This window comes from Culex pipiens, chromosome 1 (assembly GCF_016801865.2).
Source record: "Culex pipiens pallens isolate TS chromosome 1, TS_CPP_V2, whole genome shotgun sequence".
Lineage (NCBI taxonomy): Eukaryota > Metazoa > Arthropoda > Insecta > Diptera > Culicidae > Culex > Culex pipiens.
Window position 1 is genome coordinate 120416157 of NC_068937.1, and position 15440 is coordinate 120431596.

The 15440-nt window shown below is 40.0% G+C and overlaps 1 protein-coding gene across 1 annotated transcript in view; it reads left to right on the top strand.

Moving 5' to 3' along the window:
• The window catches only part of LOC120427399 (plastin-1), a 51316-nt gene that overhangs the window by 6895 nt on the left and 28981 nt on the right, over positions 1 to 15440 (top strand). The gene's annotated exons all lie outside the window — the stretch shown is intronic.

Here is a 15440-nt window from a genome sequence, read left to right on the forward strand (position 1 = left end):
AATAGGGTCTAAGGGGACCCCAAAACGAACAGAATAAGGTGGATCCGGCCAAAATCGGTTTAGCCAGTTCTGAGATAATCGTGTGGAAAAAAAAAATCATGTCTACACACATCCCCACAGACATTTGTTCAGAATTTGATTCTGAGTCGATAAGTATACGTGAAGGTATATCTAGGAGTCGTATTTGAGAAGTTCATTTTTCGAGTGATTTTATAGCCTTGCCTCAGTGAGGTGAGGAAGGCAAAAAAAATAGTTTCAAGACCTCTGCCATTTTATTAGAAGGGAAATGTAATGTTCTCTGAATCTGTAATAATAAAGGTATTTTTTTCTACACAGCAACAAATCAATTCCCGAAATCGTGAATTCACGAGTATGGTGCATTTGCACTATAATCGTGAATTTCTTCATGGTTCTCAAATTCATTAACACAATTCACCATTTCGGGAAATGATTTTTTTCTGTGTTTAGTGGTAATCTCCTACAAAGCTGTAGAGCAGGCGATAAAAAAATATGTAAATACAGAAAGGGTTTGCTTGTAACCATCACACGTTACCGCGAATTTACGAAAAAAAAAGTTTTTCTGATGACTATTTTATCAAATTCGAGATTTTGAGCCTATCTCACAGTACAGACATGCATAACAATGTTCATTTTCATGAATTTATACACTTTAAAAAAAATACCATTGTAACCAATTTTTCGGTCAAATAAATTTTCAGAGTTTTTTTAACATTCCAACGCCCAAGGCTCCAAAAAAGTTGGAACGGTAACTTCAACTCGCTGGTTCTCGGGCATAACTCACCCAATCAAGACAATTCTTTTTTCCATTGATTTGTTAGAATGTCTAGATGATCCTAAAACTTTGCAGAACTCAATTTAAACAAATCTGTAATTTTTGCAATCGAAAACATCGTTCCAACTTTTTTTTTCGCGTGTAAAGAAAAAATCGCAAAAAATCCGCGAAGACTTTCGTTTAAAAAAAGTTGGAACGATGTTTTCGGTCGCAGAAATTACAGATTTGTTCAAATCAAGTTCTGCAAAATTTCAGAATCATTCAGACATTCTTACAAATCCCTGGAAACAAGAATAATCCCGATTGGTTGAGTTATGCCCGAGAACCAGCGAGTTGAAGTTACCGTTCAAACTTTTTTGCCGTTCCAGTGTTAAATGGTCTTATAAACACATGAAACACAATAGCTTTAAAAAAAACTCTAGATTTGGTGTTCGAGAGCACCATCTGGCCATATGACAAACACAAAAAATAAGATTTTTTTTTCTAAATAAGGGCAAACCTCATTTGCAAAATGCATTATGTAATCACCATTCAAAAACAATGTAAACAATTCGCAATTTAACAACAAAATTAATTGTGGATACAGAGAAACCTCTTTTTACGCGGTGCGTTACGTTTTTCTAATTTGTTGATTTATCAGGAGCGACGCAACATTTTTGCAATCTTTTAAAAGCAATTTGTAGGTTTTGTTAAGATCTACAAATGCTTTTTGAAGCTTGCAAAAATATTGTATGGTTTAAGAGAAATCTACGAAACAAAAAGCGTAACGCCACCGCGTAAAAAGATGTTTCTCTGTAGTTGAAAAATTGATTGTTGAATATTAAGTCTTTTAAGTGTAATTTTACCTAGGGCTCATCCATAAACTACGTGGACATTTTAGGGGGGGGGGGGGGGGTATGGCGTTTGTCCACGATCCATACAAAAAAGTTTGTCCACGATGGGGGGGGGGGGTTGAGATTACCAAAAAAGTGTCCACGTGGTTTGTGGATGATCCTCTAAATAAATGTGTAAAAATTAAATTTAACAGAAAATTATGAAATTAATTCCTGATGTCAAATAAAACAATTGAATTATGATCCAATAGAATGCATCTCAATATATTGAAAGAAAAAAAAACTGGAAAGAACTAATCAGCAACATTATTTTTGTTCCTATTTAGTTTCCCTAACAACCTTCCAAAATTTGGAAGCGATTTTTTAAGTCTATGATTCTCGCAGAGCGATTGAAATTTATATGGAAATTTCAATTGGGAAACCCACATTTTTACATTTTTGACTGTACAAAATTCATGTTTTATTATTTTATGAAACTTACGATTAAACCATACAATTTCGCTTTAGGTTTAAGTTGCTCATCATTCTGATGTGTGCTCGGCATACCATTTCGAATTAACTTTTTGTCTAGATTCGATGTTAGTGGGCAAAAGTCTACCTTTTCCTGGAATAAGATACAACAAATAAACCAATAACTATTTTTAAGCTTAACAAACAAAAACAATGCTCTAAAGTTAAGTATAAATGCTCAAAGCTGGTCTGAAATTTTTATGTTTTAGACCAGCTTTGGACACGTTATATCTTTTGTTAGAAGCAGTTTAGCATCATATTTTGTCAAGAACGTTTAAAAGCAGACCATAATACTTCATAACTTGGTTTTAAATTTGCTTGAAAACTAGAAATTAAAATAAAAACAAAGCACAACAAACCTGGTATTCCCATACAAACTCGAACGAAAAATTAAATCGTTTTGTGCAAATTGTAGAATAAACCACTCGTCCCAAAATCTGAGGCGTTGTTCAGGACCCCAAGACAAATTGAAAAATTGCTCTGCTGGAAAATTTATTTGAGCAGTTGTTATTACAGTTCTGGAGCAACATTTGAAAGGGGCGGTACGACATTGCTCTTACGGCCTTTCATTACACGCGTTTAAATGGGACGAAAGGCCGTAAGAGCAATGTCGTACCGCCCCTTTCAAATGTTGCTCCAGAGTTCAACGTTCTACTCCTCTTTAAACCCCTTTAAACTGACTGGAAAACTCGGAAATGAAAAGCAAAGGAAGAAAAATCCCTGCAGTCTGGCGTTCTCGTTGCAATATGCAGTTTCCACTTGTACAAATTGCATTATCCGTTCTATCCATTTTGCACAACTCCCACCAAGTATCACATAACGAACGTTGGGTCTCTTGACGCAGTCGTTAGGGTGAGTTGTCAAATTTTGAATCATATTTGAAAGGTCATAAATTGAACTGCACATAAGAATAACAAAACTCAGAAAGTGCATCTTTTTATCATTCTAAAAATTATGAGTCAACAAATTGTTATCTACACCCCACACTACTACTCTCTTGTATGGGTGAGCATGCTGCCAGACGGGATGCTAACATCCCTAGCCGGAACCGGCGTTTTACACCAACACACGCGCATCTCCACCCATTCACACACTTTCAGCGCCAAACAGGATAAGGGCGTGTGACACGGGCGGCGTCGCGACGGCGTACAACGGCCGGCGTCGTCTGCGCGTGCAAGTGTGTTGGTGTCGTCGTCAAAACGAGGTCAATCGCCGAGATGCCGGCCCCGGGTTTGTCTCGGCGGCGCGAATTCCCGGCCCCACACTCCACCCTCCGGCGATCAATCGATAACGGTGCCATGTGCTCGCCAGGGACCGAAGGGAACTCAGCAGAAGAAAAAATACGACCTACGCAGCTGCCCACCATAAGTCGTCGGAACTCTCTTTAATACCTACAAACAAAAAAAAAGGAATAAAGAGAACATGGTGTGGAAAGGAAGGAAAATCTGTAAACAACCGGTGGAATTGGTCACGCGGCTGGCCCCATGTCCGCTGGCTGTCCCAGACTGTGGTGGACCGGACCATCATGGCATGTCGCTCGCAAGAATGTTGCAAAAGACAACGACCTAACCAGAGAGCCCAACGGAAAGATACGACACAGAGTGTGTTAAAGTCTGCGGAAGAAAGATTCGCCGATGAATGTGTTCAGATAACCCAAGACCAGAACGTCGGATCCCCATGGAAGTGTTGTCAGAATTATTTTTTTGTATACTTATACTTTTTTACTCAAGACATCAATATTTGCCAAAGCTTATTTATTTTGGAAAATAAAAATCAATTTATGTTTTAAACTAAACCAAGTCAGAGCAATTCTATGACGCCTTTTTTTAATTTTAATTTTTACATTTAAGTTTGCTGAAACTTGTTGGGTGCGGTTTGCCCAAAAAGCCATTTTGCATTATCAGTTCAACTATATTATTTTCCATACAAATTTGGCAGCTGTCCATTAGTGTGGTTCAGGGCTCCTTGGAAATGCAAAAATGTCAGCAAGACCGCTGCATTGTTGATAAAAACATTGTTCTATGTCCACAGAAGCTCCCCTGAAATTTTCAGCCAATTTGGTTCAGGTTTCATCAAAGCTCTATGGCTTTTAAGTTTGTGTGAGATTTTCATTGTTTTACTATGGGGAAAAAACCTTTTTATATTTTGTTACCGCAAAAAATCACAATTCCAATCAAATAAACTAAAACTTCAGATTTATAGAGATTATGGTATGGAGAACAACTTTCTAGAACATCACAACTTAATCTGAACTAATCTGGCTTAGTTATTAGTGGATTAAGCCAAGATGTACTTACTGTATTTCGCAAAGGGCCAATGCTGGCATTTTTTCAGATTTCATCTAGGCGCTCACTGTGATCTGTTTTTTTCCTCACCAGGCAACTTGTTTGTTGTCACTGTCAAAATATTTTTTCAAGTCAAACAATGAGATGGTTTGTTGAGATCATCCGGACAAATTGACCAGTTTTTTTAATGTTTCAGGTCCCACCGCGGTGCATCAAGAAGAACTAGGAACTAATCATGCAGCAGACCCAATAAATTTGAAGTGGCCTGTTTTCCCTGGAGTTCCTGAAGTTTTTAAGGGCGATGTGGCAGATCTTAAAACAATCAGCTTACACGACGGAACTGCGAGATCATGCTTAGAGGTCCTAGACGGAGGATCTCTGGCAGGAGTTTAACGGCCTGGCATAAATCGGCCAATGTTTGAATCACACGGCATGGATTTAGTAGAATGGAAATAAAATCTTACCAAAGTAGGGTAAATTTAACAATGACGTTCTAAATAGATGGAGCAAGAAAAATGGAAAATCCAACGAACCATTTTTAAAAGGTTGTTTGACTATTTATCGAATATCTGATGTTGGCTTGTTATATAGAAATTCTGAAAAACTTCACTTGTTTTTTTTTTGTAATTTCTCTGTTCCTTAGAGAAACTCAGTTGTGTTGGTCCGAGCCGGAGATTGCTCTCTCTTAATTTCCTGCTAATTAATAGAGAATCAAAACTCATAACTTGATTAAAGCTTAGGTTTTAACTGCGTGAAAGCTCCTGCCCCTGTCTAACCTAGAGGTTAATTCGTTAGCTCAGTCCAGGTGTAGGAGTCGTCTCCCTGGGTCCTGTCTCGGTGGAGTCGCTGGTAGGCAGTTGGACTAACAATCCAAAGGTCGTCAGTTCGAATTCCGGGGTGGATGGAAGCTTAGGTGTAAAAAGATGTTTGCAATTGCCTCAACAATCAAGCCTTCGGACACCTAGTTTCGAGTAGGAATCTCGCAATCGAGAACGCCAAGGCAATGCTGTAGAGCGAATAATTTGATTTTTGAAGGGAGGTTATTGGCATGTTTGTATTGTTAAGAAATTTGCCTTCGTATCAATTCAACGTGATATTCTAATACCAAAAATAGAAGTCTTGCAAAAACGGTTCGAACTCATGACTTTTGTTGTACGTACTACACAATACAGAAAAATATGGCGGACCCCGAAGGTCAGCAGAATTCGAATGAAGTCACATGCCCAAAGTTCGTCGAAGGAATCATTTTTGGAAAAAAAAAACAAAATTTATGTTGAGTTCTCGAGATCCGGCTAAAAAGCCACAATGATTATCAAGGAAGGGTTTCACATTCTCTCGAGCTCTAAGCTGGTTCCTACTATCGTAGACCACCACACCTTGGGCATCTCGTAAGAGAATCACTGGTCAGCCGGAATCAACAGCAGCAGACGCCCCATAGCCACAGAATTCTTAAGTGTCGAATATAGACGAAGGGACCAACCAGTCGCAGAAGCAGCAGAAGTCAATACCGATCAAGCAGAGTTCTGGTGAGAGGTCTGGCTCGGAGGATCGAACTGGGGTGATGATAGTGACCAGTACCTTGAGTTTGTGGAATATCACAGATTCACAACGAAATTCAAAAACTGCTCGGAAGGGCGCTAAAATACTTTTGGCTCATTTTTTTTCTAAATTTGAAGGAGACAGACATGGGTTCGACTAAACATGAGCTGAGAACGATTTTAAGCCAGAGTTCCTCAGTCTAGGAAGATTTCGAGTGTAGCAGTTCCGTCGTGTAAGCTGATTGTTTTAAGATCTGCCACATCGCCCTTAAAAACTTCAGGAACTCCAGGGAAAACAGGCCACTTCAAATTTATTGGGTCTGCTGCATGATTAGTTCCTAGTTCTTCTTGATGCACCGCGGTGGGACCTGAAACATTAAAAAAACTGGTCAATTTGTCCGGATGATCTCAACAAACCATCTCATTGTTTGACTTGAAAAAATATTTTGACAGTGACAACAAACAAGTTGCCTGGTGAGGAAAAAAACAGATCACAGTGAGCGCCTAGATGAAATCTGAAAAAATGCCAGCATTGGCCCTTTGCAAAATACAGTAAGTACATCTTGGCTTAATCCACTAATAACTAAGCCAGATTAGTTCAGATTAAGTTGTGATGTTCTAGAAAGTTGTTCTCCATACCATAATCTCTATAAATCTGAAGTTTTAGTTTATTTGATTGGAATTGTGATTTTTTGCGGTAACAAAATATAAAAAGGTTTTTTCCCCATAGTAAAACAATGAAAATCTCACACAAACTTAAAAGCCATAGAGCTTTGATGAAACCTGAACCAAATTGGCTGAAAATTTCAGGGGAGCTTCTGTGGACATAGAACAATGTTTTTATCAACAATGCAGCGGTCTTGCTGACATTTTTGCATTTCCAAGGAGCCCTGAACCACACTACTGTCCATTCAAAGATGATTTGTGAAAATTAAAAAATCTGTATATTTTATAGAATTTTTTGATTTATTTAGCTCTTGATCAATGTTGTCCACGATGGAGGGGGGGGGGGAGGGATAACAGATTCTCTAAAAAGTGTCCACGTGGTTTATGGATGGTCCCTAAAAATTAATTTTCAAAACACTAGGGATTATAAAATGCCATCTCTTCAGAAAATTAGAGAAAGAGCAAACAATCTTTGACTTAGTCATAATGTTTTGAAAAAAAAATAGTGATTTAAAAAAAATAGTCTCTAAGCAGCAGCGATGGAAGAATCATCCTCAATAGAAAATCTTTTGACGTTCATCAAGAGAAAAATAAATCAGTAGAGACCATGGCTCTCAACGGCTTCAAATTAAATGGAAAATTTAATTTGCAATCAAAAAGTACTTTGATGATTTTTTTTATAATACAGTCCAGACTCGATAATCCGAAGGCTATGGCAAAATTTCACTTAGGATAATCAAAACTTCTGATAATCGAATCACGGAAAAAAAATGATTTTTCGTTGTCTTATTTTTGATTGTTAACCACTCAAAAAAAATTAGAATTTTTGAATCCAAGATGGCGGCCAAAATGACGGTGTTGAAAAAAATGCATTTTTCAATTTAATACGCAACCAATCATTCAAATTTGACTAAGGTGGCAGAACTTTAATTTGATGTTAAAGAGGGAAAATAAAAAAAAATACGAATGACTCGATTATTTGAAGTCCAATACAAACCTTCGGAAAATCGAGTCTGGACTGTATATAAAGTGCATCGTTTTCAAGATATAGCCATTTTTAAATATTTTTTTTTATAAAAAATAGTGCACGGGACCGTGGTGTAGGGGTAAGCGTGATTGCCTCTCACCCAGTCGGCCTGGGTTCGATCCCAGACGGTCCCGGTGGCATTTTTCGAGACGAGATTTGTCTGATCACGCCTTCCGTCGGACGGGAAGTAAATGTTGGCCCCGGACTAACCTAAAAAGGTTAGGTCGTTAGCTCAGTCCAGGTGTAGGAGTCGTCTCCCTGTGTCCTGCTTCGGTGGAGTCGCTGGTAGGCAGTTGGACTAATAATCCAAAGGTCGTCAGTTCGAATCCCGGGGTGGATGGAAGCTAAGGTGTAAAAAGAGGTTTGCAATTGCCTCAACAATCAAGCCTTCGAACACCTAGTTTCGAGTAGGAATCTCGCAATCGAGAACGCCAAGGCAATGCTGTAGAGCGAATAATTTGATTTGATTTGAGTGCACATGTTCGGCATAAAAAAAAATTCGGTGGGCTGAGAAAACTTCTTACATTTTGGTTTTTTTCAATTTGCTGATATGGCCTTTGGTTGCTGAGATATCGTCATGCAAAGATAAAACAAAAAAAAAAAGGAAAAAATTGCAATAAGTAGCCTTTTCAATTTTGTTTTTTTAATTTAATAATCAAGAAATACTTTCTGAAAGGGATAAAAAACTTTTATTTTTGACTTTTTCATATGTTGGGCTAGATAACTCTTTTGATGAAATACCGTTTTCAGCCAAACATAGATGAATTTTTAAGCTCTACTCATGCAAAAAATAGTTTTGTGATAAATTAAGAAAGCTATGCGCGAAAAAAGAAGGATATCAAGTCTTCCCACCCTCGCTTTCTAGTTAAAAATTAAGAATAGTTGAGTGTTACTTGGATAGACACATTATCCTGATTTCTTTTCAATGGTTTTGAGGCAGTAACAGTAGCGTGAACAAGTGGCAGGATACTTTGTGCATTAAAAAAATCTTATTTGTTACTTTTCATGGAGAGATTCCCTAGATTTTTTTTCGAAGATTTAGCTTTAAAACATCTTGAATCCGTTTAATTAAAATTTCACAAATTAATTTGCCGTTTCAAATTTTAACTATATTTGGCATCCCTTTACCATCCAGCCAAGAAGAAAACGAGCAACAAATTGAGAACTCGGGGCGTCGGCCGGGATCTCCCGCAATCTTTTACCCCCTGTCGTCGTCATCGTCGTATTTGTGGCATCAACAGGCCAAAGAACCATTAAATGGAGCATTGAAGAAAAAAATCTGAATGAGAGTAGAACCACTGAGAATACGACGACACCCAAAGAAGAACGAGCAAAACGAACGGGTTCATTCAGACATGGTGGTGTTGTTTTTCCACAAGAATACACTGTCTACGTGAAAAACCGACGCAAATGACTTCATTCCGATGGCGTGAGTGGACACCCTGGGGGTGCCGGAAACCAACGAAATTGAGCACCGGTCCATACAATCATCCAAAGGTGTGCAGTTCCAAATTCCACCGAATGAAGCCGCTTGATCGCTCAATCAAACAGACGTTTCGCCGTGGTGCTGGAAAGCCCCGGCATATCCGGACCATGGAAAGGCCGCCCGTCTGTCGCTGATTACATCCGCGCAAATTCCTCCACGTCCACGAGAAGGTACCTGCGGCTACAGTACACAATTCTCAATTAAATGACCCAGCGGTGGTCTCTCTGCAGAACGCGTGGCAAGTTTCCCTCAGCTGGTGGTGAACAAAACGGAACCAAAACGGCAAGAAGTTGTGGTCCAAGTTTACCCCGTGAACGCACTGTTCAGTGCTGTTTTGCATCAAGATCGAGTCTTACAATAACAACCCACGCAAAGAGAGAGCGAGACAGAGCTATCGCTTAACGTGTGAACCATAAAATCTTACGCAAAACTGAAGTTGAGCAGCAGCTAAGGCCACCCCGTTTAGAGAAGAGGGTACTCTGTACAGGCTCTCTGTTTTGTTTAACGGATGCCCGTAGAGCAGTTAGTAGCATCTGTACAAGTTCAAGTCAAGTTTATTGAGGCCGATGCAAGGCTACTGGTTCAAGATGTTTGTACTGCTGACATTCGTTGTAAGTGAGGTTAAGATAAAATTAGTTGAGAAGTAGTTTGGAGCTAATGATTTCGTCACATGTTTTTAGAAATGCTGTGTAATTCAACAGATATCAGAAAAAAAGCTTTAGACAACTCAACCGTACAGAGACTGCTATCAGAGATTCCAAGCATCTTTGTTATCTTCCCAACAACCGGTACATACACATCGCAAGACCCTGAAATTCTTCCGCCCTTATCCAGCACAGTGTACACGACGGGAGCTTTGTCACAGTTTCTACGACGACGATGACGCAACTTGGCGGGATGTCAACACGGCCAACCCGAGTGTCGTGTACATCGTCTCTAACAACAAAACAAGCACCTCACCAAGGTCAAGCATTCCGTCGTGTATCAAAACAGTTCCTTTCCTGGTTCAGCAAAACGTGCTTCGACGGAGAGAATGCCCGATGTTTTGATTCAGCGCTCTCTTTCTACGATTGACGGACAGCCGCGTGTTATTAATTATTCAACGAGTTATATTGAGGATCGCTTCGGGAATCAATCTGATCGATCGGCGACGTAGACGTCGCTCAGTTTGGCATTCAATTATTCACGCGCAAACGCAAAATTAGTCACGATTCCCGCTTGGACTGCTATGGGTGACCTGGTTCCAGTAGCTTTTAATACCTTTAAAAGTCCCCTCGGCATACGTTCTATATTGAGGGACTAGTTGTGATCTAGAACAAGAATTGTGTCATTCTCAAATTCCTTTTTTGCGGTTTAGCGGTTAAGAAGTGCTCTAATATGGTCCGGACTATGAGACGCTACTGTTCTACGAACGGTGTACAGATTCACTATACTACACGTAACAAGTTGCATTGAAATAGGAGTCTGTAACACGACTAAGATTCTATAACATCGATATCATCTTCCCAATATGTCCTTTGAAAAGGTTTCAAACTCTAAATCTGAGGTTGTCACAACCACAAACTGCTACCACCATCTTTTGATAGTAGTCGTTATGCGGCATAGATTTGCGGTTTTCCATCCGGATATCGGATTCACCCCAGTCAGCCAAACACCGGTTCTTTTTTTTTTTTTTTCTTTTTTCTTTGGGGGGTAAGGCTAAGACCACAGTTGATCCAACTCGCCAAACACCGGTTCTCGTACCAATATTATGTTGCATAACCCCTGGGTTGGCATTGCTCCAAAAGGGTCAAATTTTGTGATGACAAAACGTGGATGTTCTGTAATAACAACTAGGAAGATATAGTATCTTTGCGAATGTTTAACAAATCATTTCTTAAAAGTATGGCAACCTCTGCTGGGTATCAGCTACCTACTCTAAGTAACAGTACAAATCCAAGATATAAACCATTGATGCATTGATGTCGTACTCTTTATTCATATTGAATTAAAAAAAATGGAACTTGCATGGTTGGGTTTTAAACGCTATATCAACCTTCATTATCGATTAAACGCTATATCAACCTTCATTATCCAAGTCAATATCTTTGGCTCGCTGGGTGAGTAAAGTTTGTGAAGCGATTGCAAAAGCATCGTGGCAACAACACACTTCACCCGAAATGGGAGCAAGCTGGGATGTTTGTGCGAACCTCTCCTTCTCCTGCAAACATTGATATCGCGTGGTCGATTGGCAAGCAGCAAAAAAAAAACTATCTATTTATTGCTTCGCAAAGTCGATAAGAGCTCGATAACAGGCACTTTTTTTTCATTGTACACAATGTTGTTGGGAAAGTGTTCGCACTTTGGATGACGCAATGGTGCTTGCCAGAACTTGTGAAGCAACACAGCATGTCAATCATCAATTTTGGCGCTAGTTTGTTTCCACAATATGCTGCTGCTGGTAGCCGTGATGACCGGACAACTCGAGATTGAGTTTGATCAAGACGAATTGACAAACTTTTTCAATTAACGGGTGCCTGTAATTGAGTGTGCAAAGATTGACTTGGGCCGATACCGCGGTCAGCAGTACAAATTGTTTGCAAGTGAGTTATTCACATAGATTACCGTCGATGCCTTCCGAGTTACGATGCCATGCTATCAACTTTTTTCTTCTATTAACATATAATTAACTTAGTATAATTGTTCGGTCACTTTCTCTTCAGGAAATAAGCTTAAATAAGCCATTACTAGCCATCAACGATGCAGTCATTCTTCAGAAAATATGATACGTGTCTTGTAACCGTACACCTGGCGACTAATTAAAATAATGCAAAGGAATCCAGCGTTGAATAGGGCGAACTCTGCTACTGCTGCAACTGCTGTTTCAGTGTATTTATCATAATGAAGTGTGCTCTGGTGTCTGGTGTCCGTGTTCTGGTCATTCCACTAACCGCAGACAATAGACACTCCCGGAGAAAGAGTATCTCTTGACTTTTTTTTGATAAGGTCCTATAAACAAATGTAAACATTGAGTGTATCCCGCTTACTCCGATGGACTTTGACATAAGGTGTGAAAGGGATACACTCAATGTTTACATTTGTTTATAGGACCTTATCAAAAAAAAGTCAAGATCTGTTCTTGACAAAGTGTCTGCAGACACTCGAAGAAAAAATGTGGAGCAAAATTTCCATTCCTTGGATTAAAACACACAAAAAAAAAATGCATTCCATTCGCCTCGTTCAGACCACACAGGAATGCTGCACTTATTTGCGCGCCATGCAGAAAACATTCATTTTTCTTCAAAACAACCCCCGCCCCCCCTAACTCCACCTTTAGTTATTGTTATTAAGCCCCGGCTCTGGAAGGGGGACTCAATTAAGCCGCCACGACTCACGACTACTGCTCGCGACGCGTCCAGCCTTTTGCTTTGCACATAAATAAACAGCTAAAAGCACTCTCTTCTAAACAAAGGCCGTGTCGCGCAAAAAGTGGGCAAATATCAGCCACGTGACCCATTAGGGTGGAGCAGCGCTCTGGTTTGTTCTGGTTCAGGCCATGCCATCGTCAAAGATCATCATCTGCACTTGAAGCTTATCGCGAAACCGCGCAGTACTCTACAGCTTCCATGGGTGATTTCGGTTTTCTGTTTACCAACAATCCGTCGCGGTTCGGCTGGCGTGACAGCGGCGCCATCGGATCTGTGGCGTGCCGGGTTGCTTGGTTTTCTCACCGATTTTTTTTTCCTCTTCACCACGCTCGATTAACTCCACGAAGAGTGGAATAACATCCAAGCTTTGTGTAGATGGTGACAAAAAAATTGTACTGGTAACTGGAATCGAACCCAGGACGATACAAAAATCTATTGTTTAAACTTGTGCAACAGTTGACAAATTGCTCCCCTCAAGTGTTTCATTCTCTAAAAACTCTATTGTCGCGCTACTTCTTAGACTGACGACTAAGCTTGAAAAAAGAAAAATTCCAAACGAGCGTAGATTTGTGGAGCGAAACACCACACCAGAGAGCGGGAAAACAAGTAATTAGACGAACGATTTTGGGACGGTTGAATGGCTGGTTAGCGGCGGCATATTGGGGCCATTGTTGTTGTTGTCGTACATTGTCGGCTTGATGACAGGCAACGGCCTTTTAACGTCGCGATTGAAGTGGTTCGGTGCGATAAATAAGTCATTTTTAGTATTTAAGTTAGCCGTATACTTTGGCGAAAACTGAGCCAAGTTCGTTAAATACTTCAAGTAGCGATTCGTGGAGTTAAACGTTTCTTGACAAAATTTGTACCAAAAGAACAATATCAATGGAATGTTGCTTGGACGTTTAAGTGCCACTATAGCAAAGCGTGGGAGTTCGTGTCCGATTTTTAGCGATTGAAAGGTTTATCCAAAGATAGAAAGAAGTGCAACAGCAACCAGTGCTGGTAACGCCAACGGGCCACTTTGGGCCAAGGTTTGTTTGGCTTGAAGGTGTGAGATCCAAGGCGCGCACTACCAAAGAGTGTTGGCTTTTAAGTGGTAGTAAGAGAAACAGAACAAAAACTTCAGAGTTTGGACGAGACTTGAACTTACAACTCTAAGAAAACTCGCTTAAAAAATGTCATCTTTAGATTACGTTGCTCCAAGTAAATTTCATTAGGTTTCCTCATGTTTGAATTACTTAGAAAAGCCTAAACTAAAATTGCAAAGAGCGAACTCGTACATATACGAAGTTTTTCCTCTTCGGTTTGAAGTTTACTTCAACTTCGACATGTAAATTAGTATCAATTTTCATAACAAACCTTGTGTGGCTATATCAGACTCAAGTGCATTACCGTTCGGCTTAACTAGCGCAAAATATGGCATAATTATGTGGTTCTCGATGTGATGTGCTTCGTCCCAATACGGGCCCACTTTTTCAGGCTAAATTGGTTGGTGCTGATGGACGCCGGCGACGACGATGCTGGCAGCTGCTACTGGTGTAGAATATCGAAAACACACTAGCAGCGAGATAAAAGTGCAATTAATACACATTATGGGCTAGGGTGGTTAATCAGTCCAAAGCAGTACGGGAATTTGAGTAATTTTATGGAATAATAATTTAATAAACAACAAAATTGTTGTTTCAAAATGCCATTAAACTTAAAAAAGTGTTAGCCAATTTATATGAAGTACCTGCCACTTAACGGCATACACTCTGTAGTCCGCGATTGATTAACGTAAACACACACAATTTGTTTTTCGCGGTACCGTTCTTTCGTAAGTGGAGCCAATCGAGAAATTACTGCTGCTTCTGCTGGCCCTGGATTGATCAATCTCTCTGTACAGCATTTACAGCCCTAATTGGTACAAAATTTGGTGCGTTTGTATGAATATTTGAACTTAATTAGCTTAAGTTTTTAAGACCCCATTGGTTTCTTAATCTTCTGTTGTGTACTTTCAAATGAATGTTTGTTAATTATTTACGAGTTTGCTTTGCTATTTAGCACAACACTCAACCTTCTAGAAGGAAAGGCCAACACTCAACCGGAAACCAGAAAAACCACTCTGCTTGGTGTCGGAACATTGTGGATCCCGCTATTAGGCTGACGACGATGATGTCACAGCCGAACGCCAAGAAAATACGCAACGGTCGTGACTGATAAACGTGCCAATGTCGCCGAGGCGCGTGTATTGCTTTTGAATTTCAATTAAGACAACCTTAACGTCAACCCAGTTGACGCTCACCATCGCGTATTGTGGTTTGCATCGGAAAGTTCCTTGTTCTGTGCGCGACTTGACTCATCGTCACCTGTTGGGTGGGAACCCAACATGGTGGACCCATTACGCGGGGGTCAGTGAATCAACCGCAACGTAACTCACCTTTCCCCCAATAGCGCGAGTTATCTTCGAGGAAACGCACGAAAATCATGCAATTTAAATATGATCAATCTCTGCAAAGGGGTGACGCACGGATGACGTGTTCTCACCAGTTCGTGACTCATCGTAAATCTGTCTTGGGAACAATCCGTCCGTCATTCTGAAAGGGTTCATTTTTAATAGCTATAAGTATATGCACTTTAAGAGACCGCTCGCAATCAATCATTTAGTGGAGCACACGGTCAGTGCTGTCCGTCACTTTTGAATGAAGAAAGTGAAGCAAAGATTAAGCTTATACGAGAATCGAATCTGTACTATTTGTACTACTCTTGTGAGTAGTAAAAATGGTTTTGTTGGCACCACTGCATGGATCACGACTCCCTACCGATACGTAGTTTGTGACACAACTGCACTTCTGAAGTCATTAAAAACACTCATGAAACCAGGGGCACAAGAACAAAGAGCACTTCAAGTGTTCT